Raw genomic sequence first — 19,416 nt, 5'->3', positions numbered from 1 at the left:
AATATGCATCAGGACAGAGTGAACTCTGTTCGTTTCTAAGACAAATCAATCAATATCATGGTAATCCAAGTCTATGCCCTGGCCAGTAATGCTGAAGAAGTGGAAGCTGAGTGATTCTTTGAAAGCCTACAAGACCTTCTGAAACTAACACCTCCAAAAGATGTCCTTTTCATTATAGGGCACTGGAATGCAAAAGTAGGAAGTCAAAAAAACACCTGGAGTAATAGGTAAATTTGGCCTTGGAGTACAGAATGAAGCTGGGGAAAGGCTAATATATTTCTGCCAAGAGAATGCAGTGGTCATAGCAAACACTCTCTTTCAACAACACAAGAGAAGACTCTACACATGGACATCTCCAGATGGACAACACCAAAATCAGATTGATTATATTCTTTACAGCCAAAGATGGAGAAGTTCTATACAATCAGCCAAAAAAGACCAGGAGCTGACTGTGGCTCAGATCATGAACTCCTTATTGCCAAATTCACACTTTAATAGAAGGAAGAGGGGGAAACTACTAGACCATTCAGGTATGACCTATGTCAATCCCTTATGACTCTACAGTGGCAGGGAGAAATAGATTTAAGATAGATTTGTATTTAAGAATAGATCTGATAGACAGGGTGCCTGATGAATTATGGTCAGAGGTTTGTGACATTGTACAGGAGACAAGAATCAAGACCACCCCAAGAAAAAGAATTGCAAGAAAGCAAAGTGCCTGTCTGAGGAGGCCTTATAAAAAGGTGTGAAAAGAAGAGAAGTGAAAAGCAATGTAGAAAAGGAAATATATACCCATTTGAATGCAGACTTCCAAAGAATACAAGGAGAGGGAAAAAAAAAAAAAAAAGCCCTCCTCAGTGACCAATGCAAAGAAATAGAAGAAAACAATAGAATGGTAAAGACTAGAGATCTCCTCGAGAAAATTAGAAATAACAAGGGAACATTTAATGCAAAGATGGGCTCAGGAAAGGATAGAAATCGTATGGACCTAAAAGAAGCAGAAGCTATTAAGAAGAGGTGGCAAGAGTACATAGAAGAACTATACAAAAAATATCTTCACGACCAAGATAATCCGGATGGAGTGATCACTCAAACTCATCTAGTGCCAAATATCCTGGAGAGTGAAGTCAAGTGGGCCTTAGGAATAATCACTACAAACAAAGCTAGTGGAGGGATGGAATTCCAGTTGAGCTATTTCATTTTTTTTTCATTTATTTTTATTAGTTGGAGGCGAATTACAATATTGTAGTGGTTTTTGCCATACATTGACATGAATCAGCCATGGATTTACATGTGTTAAGATGGTGGAGGAATAGGATGGGGAGACCACTTTCTCTCCTACAAATTCATCGAAAGAACAATTGAACGCTGAGCAAACTTCACAAAACAACTTCTGGCCACTAGCAGAAGACATCAGGCGCCCAGAAAATCAGCCCATCATCTTCAAAAGGAGGTAGAAGAAAATATAAAAGATAAAAAGAGAGATAAAAGAGCAAGGGACGGAGACCCATCCCAGGAAGGGAGTTGTAATAGAGGAAGTTTCCAAACACCAGGAAACCCTCTCACTGGTGGGTCTGGGGGAAGTTTTTGAATCTCGGAGGGCAACATAACTGGGAGGAAAAATGAATAAAACCCACAGATTACATGGCTAAAAGCAACTCCCAGCAGAAAAGTACCCCAGACACCCGCATCCACCACCAGCAAGTGGGGGCAGAACAGAGAGAAGCGGGCAGCATTACTTCCGGTAAGGACCAGGCCCAAATGACCTGAGGGCAATTGGAGGGAGCTAACATGAGACAACAGCTTAAACTGTGGGGTAGCAAGAGAGAGAGAATTAACCGACCCGAACACACTGCAGGCCATTTGCAGAACAAAGGGACTAAGCAATTCCAGAGAAGAGCTAGCCAGCAGCAGACCAGCCCGTCCCCCACCAGAGGCAGGAGGCAGGGGTGAGGAGAAAGGGGCAAACTCAGCCCCAGAGATGGCACCCGTTACCAAACTGCAAACAGGCCTCCAGTTTCTAATGAAAGACTTCCTGAGATTCTGGATGGTTGACATCCGCCGGGAGAGTTGTGGCCAGAGGCCAGTTCCAGAGACCAGACACAAGGTGCCTGCACCCGACTGGCATGGGCAGAAACAGGCTGAGACCACGGAGGGGATAAGGCACACCACACCCAGGGAGAGTGTGCCCATCAAGCTCATGACTGCCTGAGCTGCTCGGGCCGGGGAAGGCACAAAATGCAAGCCCAACCGAGTCCGTGTTTTTACAGAATACCCCATAAATTGGAACTGCAATGCAACGCAGGGCCCACTCCATATAGAGCATCCGGGAGCCTGAGCAGTGTAGACGGGGAAAGCACACACCCGTGAGCAGGGGCAAATCCAATGTGGCCAGAACACTGTGGGTCCTCCCACACAGGCCAGTGACATTTGTTTACAGTGCTCTTCCCTCCCGCAGCACAACTGAACCAGTGAACCTAAACAAGAGATTGACTCCGCCTGCCTGGATCAGGGCGGAAATTAGACAATCAAGAGACTGCCAAACAGAAACCAAAATAAACAAAGGGAACCACTTCAGAAGTGACCAGTGCAACAGATTAAAATCCCTGTAGGTAAGACCAACTACACCGGAAGGGGCCTATAGATATCCAGAAGTGTAAGCTGGAACGAGGAGCTATCTGAAACTGAACTGAACCCACACTGACCACAGCTGCTCCAGAAAAATTCCTAGATATATTTTTACTTTATTTTTCTTAATTAAAAAAATTTTTTTTCTTCTTTACTTTTCTAATTTTTCTCCTTTATTTTGTTTTAAAATTCCCTATTATTCCTCCGTTACTCCTTAACTTTAATTTTCATATATTTTTACTATTTTTTTAATTAGGAAATTTTTTTCCTTGTTTTATTGCTTTTCTCTTATTTTCTTTTAAAGTCCTCTATTACTCCTCTATTACTCCTTAATTTTCATTTTTATTTCACTATAACCTTGAAAAAAAAGGAAAAGCCTTATTTTTAAACTGAGCTTCATATATATTTTAAAATTTTTGTGTGTTTTTGTTTTTGTTTTTAATATTGTATTTTTAAGAGTCTAACCTCTACTCTAGATTTTTGATCTTTGTTTATCAGTATTTGATATCAATTTTTGACATTTAAGAATCCAATATTCAGTACCCATTTTTACTCAGGAGTGTGTTGATTACTCTCTCCCACTTTTGACTCTCCATTTTCTACCTCAGATCACCTCTATTTCCTCCCTCCCCCTTCTCTTCCCAATCCAATTCTGTGAATCTCTGTGGGTGTCTGGGCTACAGAGAACACTTCAGGAACAGAGAGCTGTGTAGATCTGTCTCTCTCCTCTTGAGTCCCCCTTTTCTCCTCCTGCTCATCTCTATCTCCCTCCTCCCTCTCCTCTTCTTCATGTAACTCTGTAAACGTCTCTGGCTGTCCCTCATGGTGGAGAATCTTTTCACCATTAACCTAGAAGTCTTACTATCAGTGCTGTATAGTTGGAGAAGTCTTGAGACTACTTGAAGAATAAGACTGAAATCCAGAGGCAGAAGACTTAAGCCCAAAACCCGAGAACACCAGAAAACTCCTGACTACAGGAAACATTAAGTAATAAGAGACTATCCAAAAACCTCCATACCTACACTGAAACCAACCACCACCCAAGAGCCAGTAAGTCCCAGAGCAAGACATACCATGCAAATTCTCCAGCAATGCAGGAACATAGCCCTGAGCATCAACATACAGGCTGCCCAAAGTCACACCTATCACATAGACCCATCTCAAAACTCATTACTGGACACTCCATTGCACTCCAGAGAGAAGAAATCCAGTTCCATGAACCAGAACACCGACACAAGCTTCCCTAACCAGGAAACCTTGGCACACCAATCGTCCAACCCCACCCACTGGGTGAAACCTCCACAATAAAAAGGAACCACAGACCACCAGAATACAGAAAGCCCACTCCAGACACAGCAATCTAAACAAGATGAAAACGCAGAGAAATACCCAATAGGTAAAAGAACATGAAAAATGCCCACCAAGCCAAACAAAAGAGGAGGAGATAGGGAATCTACCTGAAAAAGAATTTAGAATAATGATAATAAAAATGATCCAAAATCTTGAAAACAAAATGGAGCTACAGATAAATAGCCTGAAGACAAAGATTTAGAAGTGCAAGAAATTTCTCTGGATGATATAGAAAATCTCTTTTCATATAAATATATAATAAAAACTTGAACCCAGGGTTTTGTATATAACATTAATAAAATTCATATTTAACACTGAAAAATATGCACCCAGATTCTCTTACTTTACAGTTAAAAAATTCCATGTTTCATATGAATGAATATCTGTACACATATATCTCATTTATGTTCAGTATTGAATTTTCCCAATGTCAGGTATGAGAATTTAGGTGCAGATTTTTACATGCATGAAAATATGCATCCAGATATTCACATATTATAGAGGCATTTCTATATTATGTGTATATTATAATATATTCTATAATATTAATATTAGTAATATGTAATATTTTGTCTTAATTTCATATATGACAGAAAAGTTTCCATTTTTCATATCCAGAGTCTAGATATTCCTGTGTCACAGAGATACTTTGATATTTCATTTATGTGAAAGCCTTACCCAGGCTTACATATTTGACAGAGAAAATTCCACATTTCATGTCTGAATATAAATCTGCAATCAGATTACTGTGTGTGACATTGAGAAAATTCCAAATGAATTCTTTTTAATGGCTGAGTAATATTCCATGGTGTATATGTACCACAGCTTCCTTATCCATTCATCTGCTGATAGGCATCTAGGTTGCTTCCATGTCCTGGCTATTATAAACAGTGCTGCGATGAACATTGGGGTGCACGTGTCTCTTTCTTTAAAAAATCTGTATGCAGATTCTCTTATGTGTCAGAAGGAAAATTCCATATATCATATGTGTGAAAATTTGCACCCAAATTCTGATATATGTCTCAAGGGAAATTCAATGTTTCATATACATGATTACCTGCACACAGAATCTCATATAAGACAGAGACAAAATATCACATTTTACATCTATGAAAACCTGTGCCCAGATTCCCATGTATGATGTAAGTATGTCCATATTGTATATATTTAAAAGTCTGAGTCATGTTTCTCATGTGTGACAGAGGAAATTCTCAATTCAATATATACTGTCATCCGAACCCAGGTTCTGATAGGTGACATAAAATTCCACATTACGTATACATGAAACTTTCATCACTTTCTTTCATATGACTTAGAGAAAAATCTCTGTTTCACGTATAGGAAAATCAGTACCCAGATCTTTGTATGTGACAGACAATATTTCAAATTCATGTATATGAAAATTCTCATTCAGATTATGTGTGTAAGATAGTGAAAATCCATATTTCACATATGTAAAATTCTCTACTCAGGTTTTCATATGTGAACTCAAGTATATTCCATATAAAAGTAATTAAAATGGTATAGCCAGATTCTCATGTATGGGATAGGCAATTCATTGTTTCAAGTATATGAAAACTTATACCTAGATTCACATATACTAAACATAGAAAATTCTTTACATTATAGGTATTATAATCTTCACCCAGATTCTGTGCTGAGGTTTTCACAAGTGACACAAAGAATCTTCTATTTGATATCCTCTGTTTGAGAGTCTGCACCCAGATTTGCATATGTAAGCAAGATTCTATTATGTGACCTATAGGAAATTCCACATTTCATACATATAATCAGCACTTCGATTTTCACATTTGGCATATATAAATTTTCATATTTCTTAACGTTCAGTTCAGTTCAGTTGCTGAATCCTGTCTGACTGTGCGACCCCATGAACCGCAGCATGCCAGGCCTCTCTGTCCATCACCAACTCCCGGAGTCCATCCAAACCCACTTCCATTGTGTCGGTGATGCCATCCAACCATCTCATTCCCCTGTCATCCATTTCTCCTCCTACCTTCAATCTTTCCCAGCATCAGGGTCTTTTCAAATGAGTCAGCTCTCCTCATCAGGTGGCCAAAGTACTGGAGTTTCAGCCTCAACAATCAGTCCCTCCAGTGAAAACCCAGGACTGGTCTCCTTTAGGATGGACTGGCTGGATCTCCTTGTAGCCCAAGTGACTCTCAAGGGTCTTCTTCAACACCACAGTTCAAAGCCATCAATTCTTTGGTACTCAGCTATATATATATCTGCATGCAAATTTCATATATGGCATAGAGAATATCTCATATAACCTACACATAAAAATTTAGGTCAAATTCTCATATGGGACATAGATAATATTCCTTCGGTTATATATGTGAAATATGCACCCTGGTTTTCATATTCCATCTCATATATACATATACACACACACACACACACACACACACACACACACACACACACACACACACACATATATATATATATAATCTTCATCCAGATCCCATATGTGGCATACAATGTTCCATATTTCATATAAATATAATGTATGCAGAAATACTCATATTTCAAATGCAGGCAAGTATATATTTCACACAAATGAAAATCTGCCATCATATTACCATATATAACTTAGAGGCGTTTTCCTATTTCATATATGAAAAGACACACTAGGTGCCTCTCATAGGTGACATAAGGAAAATTCCCTATTTTGTATGTATGAAAATATGCCCCTAGTTTCTCACATTGACAGGAGGAAAATCTATAATATTAAAATTTACATCCAGAGTCTCAATTGCTAAAGTGGTAAAATTCCATATTTCATATACCTTAATGTCTGCTGTAGATTATTTTATATGACACAGAAGAAATTCCATATTTTTATATAGGATAATTTGCACAATGATACTCATATTTGATTTAGGGAGAATTTGATATTTCATATATGTGAAAATCAGTGCCCAGATTTTCATATGCTACCTAGAGTAAAGGGAATATTTCAAATATTTGAAAAACTCTGTCATATTCTTGTATGTGAGACACGAAAACTCCAAATGTTAAGTAAGAAATTTGTGCATAAAGATTGTCAAATGTAAGACTGTGAAAATTACATCTTTTCACTTAAATAAAAATCTACATATGTATTTGCATATGTAACAGAGAAGACCTCATATATCATATATTAAAATCTATACTAAAGTTGTCATAAATGTCATAGAGAAAAATCCATACATTATTATGTGATTATCAGTGGCCCATATTATGTTTGTGACATAGAGAAAATTCCATATGACTTGCATGTAAAAATCTGTGTTCAGATTTCCATTCGTGACGTGGAGGAAATTCTCTATTTCATAAGCATTAACATGTAGACTGATTCTATATATGCCGTCAGGAAAACTGATACCAACCTAGACACTATATTTAAAAGCAGACACTCCTTTGCCAACAAAGGTCTGGATAGTCAAGGCTAACGGTTTTTCCAGTAGTTATGTATGGATGTGAGAGTTGACAACTGTCGACTCTAAAGTAAGCTGTAAAGAAAGCTGAGCACTGAAGAATTGATGCTTTTGGACTGTGGTGTTGGAGAAGACTCTTGTGAGTCCCTTGGACTGAAGGGATTGAAGGCAGGAGGAGAAGGGGAACGACAGAGGATGAGATGGTTGGATGGCATGACCGACTCAATGGACATGAGTTTGGGTCAACTCTGGGAGTTGGTGATGGACGGGGAGGCCTAGGTGCTGCAGGCCATGCGGTTGCAAAGAATCGGACATGTCTGAGTGACTGGACTGAACTGATTCACGTATATTAAATACGAACTTTTCATATTTTAGTAACATCAGGGTTAAGGTTGTCATTATATGAAATATATAGTTTTATCTATAATGATTACAAGAATCACGGTGCAGATTTTCATTTTACATGGTGATTTTTCTGTGTCAGCTATAAGAATATGATGTTTATTTTATATATAAGCATCTGAGTGTTTATTTTAAGACATGTGGAATATGAAAATTTATATATGTTATATATGTGAACCCAAGTGCAAAATATTATACTATAAAATATGGACTATCCCATAGATGATAGAGAAAAGAATCTGGTTAAAGATTTGCATATACAAGAAATTTAGAATGCTATCTATATCAGATGAGCATCTGGAATCAGATATTTGGGTGTATGAAACAATGGAATTTTCTTTTTGTCACATAAAAATCACAACACAAATTTTAAGATATATTAAATACTAAATTTCTATATGTGAGATATTAGAACATGGGTGCAGCATTTTAAATATATTTAGTAGGGCATTAGAGTTTCCCTGGAGAGTCCCTTCGACTGCAAGGAGATCCAGCCAGTCCATCCCAAAGGAGATAAGTCCTGGGTGTTCATTGGAAGGACTGATGCTGAAGCTGAAACTCCAATACTTTGGCCACCTCATGCGAAGAGTTAACTCACTGGAAAAGACCCTGCTGCTGGGAGGGACTGGGGGCAGAGGGTGAGATGGCTGGATGGCATCACCGACTCAATGGACATGAGTCTGGGTAATCTCCAGAAGTTGGTGACGGACAGAGATGCCTGGCGTGCTGAGAATCGCGGGGTCACAAAGAGTTGGACACGACTGAGCAACTGAACTGAATTGAGGGTTTCCCTAATAGCCCAGTTGTTAAAGAACCTGCCTGCAATGCAGGAGGTTGGAGTTCAATTCCTGGGTAGTGAAGATCCCCTGGAGAAGGGAAAGGCTACCCAGTCCAGCATTCTGGCTGACAGAATTCCATGGACTCTATGACCTACGGGGTAGCAAAGAGCCAGACACAACTGAGCAACTTTCACTTCACTTAGAACGTCAATTGATGTTAACTGGGAAGGTTTACTTTTGACTCTCAATTTTCACTCATTGATCTTTGTTTATCCTCTTGCTAATACAACACTGTCCTGATTATTGTCCTGATCACCTGACTGGCTTTCATTTTCACTTTCAATATGGTATTATCTAGATGTCACCTGTGATACGCTGCTGCTGCTGCTAAGTCGCCTCAGTCGTGTCTGACTCTGTGCGACACCATAGACGGCAGCCCAGCAGGCTGGTCTGTCCCTGGAGTTCTCCAGGCAAGAATGCTGGGGTGGGGCTCCATTTCCTTCTCCAATGCATGTGTGCATGCTATATTGCTTCAGTCGTGTCTGACTCTCTGCGACCCTATGGACAGCAGCCCACCAGGCTTCTCTGTCCGCAGGATTCTCTAGGCAAGAATCCTGGAGTGGGTTGCCCTTTCCTTCTCCAATTCATGTGTGCATGCTAGGTCGCTTCAGTCGTGTCCGAGACTGTGTGACCCTATGGACAGCAGCCCACCAGGCTCCTCTGTCCACAGGATTCTCTAGGCAAGAACACTGGGTTGGGTTGCCATTTCCTTCTCCACACATATGATATATATGGATACAAATTTTTATACATGTGTAATAAGGAATTTCCCTTCTCTTAGACACTTAAAATTGGCTAAGATTTTAATATAACATACAAAACATGCAATTTCACTGTATTCCCAATGAAAATCTCAGCTCATATTTTTATATATAGTTTAATGCATAATTTTCTCTCATACACAAAAATATATATTATTATCCACCCACGTTTATCTTATCTGAGCTTCTTGGGTGGTTCAGCTGGTAAAGAAACCACTGGCAATACAGGAAACCTCCACTTGATCCCTGGGTCAGGAAGATCCCCTGGAGAAGGGAATGGAGATTTGCTCTAGTGTTCCTGCCTGGAGAGTCCAAAGGGCAGAGGAACTTGGCAGGTCATGGGGTCGCAAAGAATAGGACATGACTGAGTGACTGAACAATATTTTATCCAAAATTTGCACAGCTTATGGCAGTGAAACGTCAAGATGATAGTATAATAATGACACTGTCTTGGCAGGAAAATATAATTGCACACTTTAATATATATGAGATATAAGTTTTTCTCCAAGACACATATTGAAATCTGAACACAGATATTTACCTGTATGAAATATGGAATTTTGTACTTGACCCGTATGAGGTTTGGGTTCAGATTCATGTATATGAAATATGGAATTTTCTATGTCAAATGTGAGAAATGCTGTGTATTTTCATGTATATGTATATAAATGATACATGTATACATATAATAAATACATGTATATTTCCACATAGAGAAAATATAAAATTTCTCGATGTCATATTGAATACTGTGTCTTCATTTTCATATGCATGAAATATGTAATCTTATACATGTTAAATATGTGTATCTGGGTGCAGATTTCCATATATAGGATATGTGAAGATTTCTCTCTGTTATACAGGAGAATCTGGATGGAGATTACATATTATAGTCTATATAAGATATAGAATATTCTCTATATCATTTATGATAATTTGGATGCATATATGTCTATATATATTTGAAAAATGGAATTTTCTTTGTGTCACATATCAAAATCTAGTTACAGATTTTTAATTATATTAAATATGATATATACCTGATATCTGAAACAGCGTTTTTTTTTTTTTTTTTTTATTTTGTTTATTGTGAGTTGTTTCTCAGTCGGTCATGTCTGACTCTTTGTGACCCCATGTACTGCCACACTCCAGGCTTCCCTGTCTTTCACTATCTCCCTAGTGTGCTCAGACTCTTTTTCATTAAGTCAGTGATGCCATCCAATCATCTCATCCTGTCATCCCCTTCTCCTGCCCTCAGTCTTTCGCAGCATCAGAGTCTTTTCCAATGAGTCAGTTCTTCACATGAGGTGGCCAAAGTATTAGAACTTTAGCTTCAATCCTTCCAAAGAACATTCAGAAGAGTAGTGGTAGCTCATTGTTTTAATTTTCATTTCCCTAATTACATGATGTGGAGTATCTCTTTATATGTGTTTTTGCCACCTGTAGTTCTTTGGTGCAGTGTCTGTCTAGCTCTTAGGTTCATTTTTTAGATTTAATTGCTTGTTTTCTTGTTGAGTTTTGAGAGTTCTTTGTATGTTTTGGATAATAGTCCATTATCAGGCTGTCTTTTGCAAATATTTTCTCCCAATTTATCGCTTATCTTCTCATCTTCTTACAGATTTGTAACAAGAAATCACTTTTTTTTTTTTAATGAGTCACTTTAAAGAGAAATATTTAGGAAATGATAGTCAAAACAGTTAGAATGTAACAAAACAAAAGAAACTATAGCCAAGGGACTCAGATTTGGTTATTACCAATGATACACAAAGAGCCTGGTACACAGTTTTGCTCCCAAGCTTCGATACCTGGCAATTATTATGCCTATTTTACCATTTGAACAGTATTGGCAGCTATTGCTGATTTTCTTGCTACTATAACTATGGCATATTACTTTGGCTAATACTATTATTATTGTTAATATTTGTAATGTATTATTTTGATGAACCTCAGTATTGCTTGTATCTCACTTGTTTCTCTGTGTGACCTATGGTTATCTAGGTGTAGATTTTCATATATATATATGTGACACAAGTTTTTCTAACTCATATATGACAATCTGGGTGGTGATTTCCACATGTATGAAATAAACAGTTGTCTCTGTGTTACATGTGATAATCTAGTCACAATTTTTCATAAATATAACACATGCAATTTTGTCTATGTCATATATGGAGAATCTGGGTACAACGTATCATATTACAACATACAGAGTGTACACTATTCACATAAAAGGGTTAGAACCAAGATTTTCATGGGAATGTCATATAGAATGCTCTGCATGTCATAGATAAACATCTGGGGCAAATTAGGAAACATAACATTTTATATATGCAACTTTTGGGCCATTATTATCACTGTTATCTTAATATTTAACCGGCATAAGTTGTGCAAAATTTGGACAGAATGTTGTTGTTTTGCTCAGTCACATGTGACTCTTTGTGACCCAGTGGGCTCTAGCCCACCAGTCTCCTCTGTCCATGGGATTCTCCAGGCAAGAATACTAGGGCAGGTTTCCATTTCCTTCTCCACGGGATCTTCCTGACAGGGATGAAATGGAGGTCTCCTGCCTTCAAAGTGGATTCTTAACTGGCTGAGCCACCATGGAAGTCCAGATAGGATGAATGCTGATGGATAATAATAGCTCCCTGGCAGATAGGAGACAGGTCGACTCAGGAGCTTCTGCCTCAGAACCAGAGGAATCATTCAGGGTCAGTGCCTGTCGGCCACAAGTTCCCAGCGTACCCAGGTTATGGACCCATGCTGGGTGGCACCTATCCTGTCCCCGAAGCTCGCTCTGACCACAGTGGTAGCACTACCCTGGGCCCCCTGTTGGGAGGAGAGGGTGCAAGAGACCTAATGTTGCATGGAAGCGGGAGGGCAGTGCGAGGGTGGAGGTGTGAGAGCCAGGCATTGAGATGGGCTGAGAGATGCAGCACATCCAACAGAAATAGTGGGAGAGAGGTGGAGGTGCTGGAGCTAAGGAAGGCACACTCAGTAACACCAGGTAAGAGGGAACAGAGTACATAGAGCCATTGGGGCTCTGGCAGTGTGGAGGGGTGTGAGGAAGGAGGAAGTGCTTGGTTGGGGTAGGGTGCCAGATGGAACAAAAATCCAAGATGCCCAGTTAAATTTCAGATAAATAACCAATACTTAGGAAACATACATGTGTCCCCAGTATTGCATGGGTCATGCCCATATTAAAAAGTTCTGATTATTCTCCTGAAGTTAGAGTCTAACTGGGTGTCCTGTAATTTTATCTGGCAGCTCTAGCGGGAGAGATGAGAGGTGGGAGTAGGGAGTATGGGCTACTGTTGCGGGAGCGGGGTGGGAGGAGGGGGTTTACAAGGCAAATGGAGTGGGTGTTGAGAAGCACAGGAAGGGCTTGAAGTGGAGGTACAGTGACACCAGAGAGAGGACACCAACTGGGTGGCCCCTGGATTTTTACTTGTTAGACAAATGGCACCCTACCCCAGTCAAAGCTGGGGATGTGGCAGGAACAGGCTCAAACTTGGACAGGTGGGTGGGGCTGTGGGGTGGGAGTTCCTGGTGCATAGGTGGGTAATGCATTACTGTGGCCTCAGTGCCAGACTGTGGCCATAGGCACTAGGGTCTAGGGCATACTTTTTAGCCAGACACCCCCCACCCCCCACCAGAAGCATGGTATCCCCCAGGTTCTGAACTTAAGAGTCCAGTTTTGTTCAGACACTAGTGGAAATGATTCCATTTTTGTCTTTATCTTTTTATAAAAGTGCTTTATTTATTTATTTCTGGCTGCACTGGGTCTTCAGTAGTTGTGACACTATCAGTTAGTGCTTTGAGCAACAGTGAGGCCCGTGTCCACTTCACTGGCAGGTGGACTCTTAACTACTGGACCACTAGGGAAGCCACCTATCCTTTTTAAATTCTAGGAACAATCTTTTCACACCCACTGGAGTAGTCGTTGTTCAGTTGCTTCTGACTTTTTGCTCACCTGCAGACTGTAACCCTCCAGGCTTCACTGTCCTTTGCTATCTCCCAGAGCTTGCCCAAATTCATGGCTGTTCATGGCCACAACTTGGTGATACCATCAAATCATCTCATCCTCTGTCATCCCCTTCTCCTCCTGCTATCAGTCTTTCCCAGCAGCAGGGTCTTTTCCAAGGAGTCAGCCTTTTCACATCAGATGGCCAAAGTATTGGAGCTTAAGCTCCAGCAATAGTCCTTCCAATGAATATTAAATATTGATTATTAATATTCAGGGATGTCTCCCACTGGAAATGAAAATCTAAATTCTGTCACCATGTCAAGTGGATATGATTTAACTTTGTCAGGGAGAAGAGGGATTTTTTTATTTGTTTGACTGTGGCAGGTGTCAGGGAGTGCAGTAGTAAAGCATCTGCCTGCCAATGCAAGAGATGCTGGAGACACAGGTCAGAAAGCTCCCCTAGAAGAGGAAATGGAAACCCATTCCAATATTCTTGCCTAGAAAATTCCATGGGTGGAGGAGCCTAGTGGGCTCCAAAGAGTCATGTGGGCTCCAAAGAGTCAGACATGACTGAGAGACTGATCACACAGATCTTAAACAGGTCTTAGTTGCTGGAGGCGGAATCTCCCTTGTCGTGTCTCTTAGAATATTTCTATGTGGGAAGATTCATGGGGGCAGAGCCAGGCTCTCTTGTTATAGTAAGTAGGTTAGTTTCAACTAGACATATGGGATCTTTTGTTCCCCAACCAGGGTTTGAACTCACATCCCTTGCATTGTAAGGCAGATTCTTTACCTCTGGGCCAGCTGGAAAGTCCTGAGAATAGTTGACTGAACCCCTCTCCCTGGAGTCCCGAGGAGAACTTCTTTAAGGAACTTATACTTTAAAGAATTAAAAATTGACGGCACCTAGCATTTACTGGGGCTTCCCTGGTGGCTCAGTGCTAAAGAATCTGCCTGTAGTGCAGATGCATGTTCCATCCTTGGGTCAGGAAAATTTTCTGAGGAAATGGCAACCCACTCGAGGATTCTTGCCTTGGAAATCACATGGACAGCAGAGCCTGATGGGCCACAGTCTATGGAGTTGTAAAAATTTGTATACATCTGAGCAACTGAACAACAACACTTGCTGAGCACCAGTGTACTCTGTGAGCTGAGTGTCTCATTCAGTGTGATTTCTGGTTCTCTGCCCTATAGTAAGGTCTGTGCTCAGCTGATGGGAAGAATATAGCTCAGAGAGGTGTGGGCTTTGGCCAGCCAAGGTGACCCAGGAGAATTTGGAGATGGGCAATCCCCTTGCTTCTAACTCCGTGCTTCTTGCCACAAATTTAAGTGGCAAGTGGTGGGAATTCAGGTAACACAAAGGAAAAAGTAATTTTGGATGTGCGTGTGTGCTCAGTCATATCTGACTCTCTGAGACGCTATGGAATGTAGCTCACCAGTGTCCTCAGTTCATGGGATTCTGCAGGCAGGAATACTGGAGTGGGTGGTCACTTCCTTCTCCAGGGGGTCCCCCGAACCCAGGGATTGAACTCAAGTCTCCTGAGGCTCCTACATTGCAGGCGGATTCTTCACCCACGGAGCTACCTGGGAAGCGCAATTTTGGATGTGGTGTCTTCCTAAATCATGGCAAATGAGATCCCTCCAGATTAAACTCACAGCAGGACTCTGTTAGGAATGCTTTTGAATTCGTCTGCTTACCAAGCAGAGAGCACTTGTAGCCTTTAAGTCATTCAGAATGTGGGACCGAGGTTCTTGGTGGAGCTGCATCCACAGCGCCCCCCGCCCCGACCACCACCCTGTCACAGTGCAGGAATCGAGGCTCAGGAAGCGGAATAGGCAGAGCAGCCCATGGTACTTTCCCACAGTTTCACCCAAGCTCACGGAATCACACGATATTATCAACTCCCCAGAGGTTCCAACTGTATGAACAGCTCGGGCTGGTGAGCCCAGCAGCCTCAAAGCTTCGGCTGTTTCTTTCAGAAGGCATCAAAAAGGCAGAAGGTCTATGATCTCCCCTCTTGTCTAGGACGAGACGAGCCAAGGCATCTTGAATAGACCCAGGGAAAGGTCAATTTTCTGCCTCCTGGGCTAGAAGAGCAGAAAGGAGACATGAGGACCTGTTAGGAGGCAAGACATATACATATATGTATATACATATAATTTCTGAGTGATTTGGGTGATAGGGTTGACTGACTTCAACAACTGGTTGTGGTAAAGAGAGACGTTGAGGGCAGCTTTAAAAGTCCAGTAACATATACTGAATGCTTATGTGCCCAGAGGTACTGTTTTACATGCCTGTTTTAAAATTAATTTTTAAAACTTTTACTTCAGGTGGTTTAAGGTAATTGTCTCCTTTAAGCCTTATAACAGCCCAGTGGAGTAGGCAGTGTTATCATGCAAACTTTATAGATGAGGCAAGCAGACAAGAAGAGGTGATACCTAGTTCCAACCTGCTTGGCTATGAAGCAGCAGATCTTGCATTTGAAACCAGGCAGTCACTAGTGGCTCAGACAGTAAAGAATCTGCCTGTAATATAGGAGAGCCTGGGTCAGAAAGATTGCCTGGAGAGGGCCATGGCAACCCGTTCCAGCATTCTTGCCGGGAGAATCCCTTGGACAGAGGAGCTTGGTGGGCTGTAGTCATGGTATCGCAAATAGTGGAACACCACTGAGCAACTAACGCTCACTTTTACCTTTGCAGTCTGGCTCCAGATTATGATACCATAGGGTGGCTTGAGAATGGGAGGGGCTTGAATCTATAAAGGCAGGAAAGTTGATCCCACAGGTGAAATGGGAGAACTTGACATCACCCACCTTCGATTCAGTTATATTGCTGGCTACCTGCTGTGTACCCAGCTCAGCTGGGAGCAGTAAGGGTCAGAGGGGGACTCTGGTTCCCTTCTTGTATTCTAATTTTTGGGAGAGAGGGTGGAAGTAGAAGAAAAACAAAGAATCTCAGTCAGTGCAAATGAGGCTTGGAAGCGATCAGTGAGACTTGGGTGGAGGAAAGGAGAGGATGGAGCTGGAGCGGCTAGTAAATTCTTAAAGGGTAGACCCCACTGCCACATATTTTTCAAGTTCCCTACTGAATGTTTCAATTATTTTATGCCCTTTAATTCTCAGTTCAATCCTGGAAGAATCAAAGCCGCTATTTACACACTAATGTTCTCATTGTACTAGTCAGTACATTGAGGGTTGTGACAGACTCGTATTCAGTTCAGCTCAGTGACTCAGTCATGTCCGAATTGTTGCGACGCCATGAACTGCAGTGTGCCAGGCCTCCCTATCCATCACCAAGGCCCAGAGTCCACCCAAACCCACGTCCATTGTTGGTGATACCATCCAACCATCTCATCCTCTGGCGTCTCCTCCTCCTGCCCTCAATCTTTCCCAGCATCAGGGTCTTTTCAAATGAGTCAGCTCTCCACATCAGGTGGCCAAAGTGTTGGAGTTGCAGCTTCAACATCAGTCTCTCCAGTGAACACCCAGGACTGATCTCCCTTAGGATAGATGAGTTGGATCTCCTCACAGTTCCAAGGACTCTCAAGAGTCTTCTCCAACACCATGGTTCAAAAGCATCAATTCTTCTGTGCTCAGCTTTCTTTATAGTCCAACACTCACATCCCTACATGGCCACTGGAAAAACCATAGCCTTGACTAGACAAGACATTTTTTGGCAAAGGAACGTATCTGCTTTTTAATATGCTGTCTAGATTGGTCATAACTTTCCTTCCAAGGAGCAAGCATCTTTTAATTTCATGGCTGCACTCACCATCCACAGTGATTTGATTTTGGAGCCCAGAAAAATAAAGTCAGCCACTGTCTCCACTATTTCCCCATCTATTTGCAACGGAGTGAAGGGAAAAGATGCCATGATCTTTGTGTTCTGAATGTTGAGCTGTAAGCCAACTTTTTCACTCCCTTCTTGCACTGTCATCAAGAGGCTCTTTAGATCTTCTTCACTTTGTGCCATAAGGGTGGTGCCATCTGCATATCTGAGGTTATTTATATTTCTCCCAGCAATCTTGGTGCCACCATGTGCTTCATCCAGCCCAGCATTTCTCATGACGTGCTCTGCATATAAGTTAAATAAGCAGGGTGACAATATACAGCCTTGACCTACTCCTTTTCCTATTTGGAAGCAGCCTCTTGTTCCATGTCCAGTTCTAACTGTTGATTCCTGACCTGCATACAGGTTTCTCAAGAGTCAGGTCAGGTGGTCTGGTATTCCCACCTCTTTCAGAATTTTCCACAGTTTATTGTGATCCACACAGTCAAAGGCTTTGGTATAGTAAATACAGCAGAAATAGACGTCTTTATGGAACTCGCTGCTTTTTTGATGATCCAGCAGATATTGGCAATTTGATCTCTGGTTCCTCTGCCTTTTCTAAAACCAGCTTGAACATCTGGAATTTCATAGTTCATGTATTTCTGAAGTCTGGCTTGGAGAATTTTGAGCATTACTTTGCTAGCGTGTGAGATGAGTGCAATTGTGCAGTCATTTGAGCATTTTTTGGGATTACCTTTCTTTGGGATTGTGATGAAAATTGACTTTTTTCCAGCCCTATGGCCACTGCTGAGTTTTGCAAATTTGCTGGCATGTTGAGTGCAGCACTTTCATAGCATCATCTTTAAGAATTTGAAACAGCTCAACTGGAGTTCCATTGCCTGCACTAGCTTTGTTCATAGACTTCTATTACTTTCCTAAGAAAGGAAAGTATTGGTACGGAAAACAATTCATGGGTTCTGGCTTCACACACAGCTGGATCCAGGGACTCTGAGGATGTTGGCAGAACCCCCCATCTTTTAGCTTTACTTGTGTTAGCTTGAATCTCATGCATGCAATCACCTGAGTATTGACAAAAATAGGATTCAGTAACTCCAGATTGGTGTCCTAGTGGAATGGCAGGCATTTTCCTAGTTATTCCAGTCAAACCCCTCAGGATAGTTCTCATAAGCCCAGTTTGGGATGCGTGCTCATTCATGACCCAATAAATCCCAGCCCTAGGGTGAGGGAATATGTCAATTGGTCATGTCTGGGTCACATTCTCAATCCCGGGAACAAGAATGTGAGGTCAGGTTCGTCCAAACTATGTGGACTGAGTGTGGAGAGGGTGGTTCTTCAAAAGCAAGCCAAAGGGATGTTACCAGAAGATGGGGGGTGGGTGAGGAGGCTGGGGAAGCAATGACAGCTCCCCACTTCTGTGGGGGCCCCTGCATTTCAAGTAAAGTGAAAGTGTTAGTTGCTCAGTCCTGTCTGACTCCTTGTGACTCCATAGACTGTAGTCCACCAGGCTCCCTCTGTCCATGAGATTCTCCAGGCAAGAATATTGGAATGGGTTGCAGTGTCCCCCTCCAGGGGGCCTTCTCAACCCAGGGATGGAACTTAGGTCTCCTGCATTGCAGGTGGATGCTTTAGCATCTGAGCCAGCAGGAAAGACCCAAAGTAAAAGTGTGCTGAGAGGAGGAGGAGGAAGCAGGGCCTAAGTGTAGATACATTGCAAGAACACTTTGATTTTCAACCTCTGGACCTGGGTGTTTCTGATTCTCTATCACAGAAGACCTTTTGTGAAACCACATCAATAGGAGACAGGATCCACTAAAGAATATCAGGCAACAGGCCAGAAATGCATTACAGAAAAAAATTTTGGTAGAAGTGAGGAGGATGGATGGTCAGGGAAGTGGGCAGTGAAGTTCAGAGAAGAAACGGGTTGAGATTGTCCAGAAAAGCATTTCCTTATGAGCCTGGGTCGGTTGGAGTCGGGGAAGAAGGATGCAAGGGCTGTGTGAAGTTTAGTCTGGCTCCAGCAGGCATGAATTGCATGATGTTATTTGGGTGCCCAAGGCTGGAAGGGCAACTGCAAAACCCTATTCAGCTGTGCTGATAGGCTAGAACTCCTTTACTTGGGAAAAGGGGGAACGGGCTTTGTTTTGAGAAACACCGTCATCTGGTGGTAGCTTTGTGCAATGACAACTATTTCCTTTGTTACTAGGGCATGATGTGCTCATTCAGAACTCAATGATTCATCACTC

Source organism: Dama dama, unplaced genomic scaffold (genome assembly GCF_033118175.1).
Source record: "Dama dama isolate Ldn47 unplaced genomic scaffold, ASM3311817v1 ptg000174l, whole genome shotgun sequence".
Lineage (NCBI taxonomy): Eukaryota > Metazoa > Chordata > Mammalia > Artiodactyla > Cervidae > Dama > Dama dama.
This window is presented reverse-complemented; position numbering follows the sequence as displayed.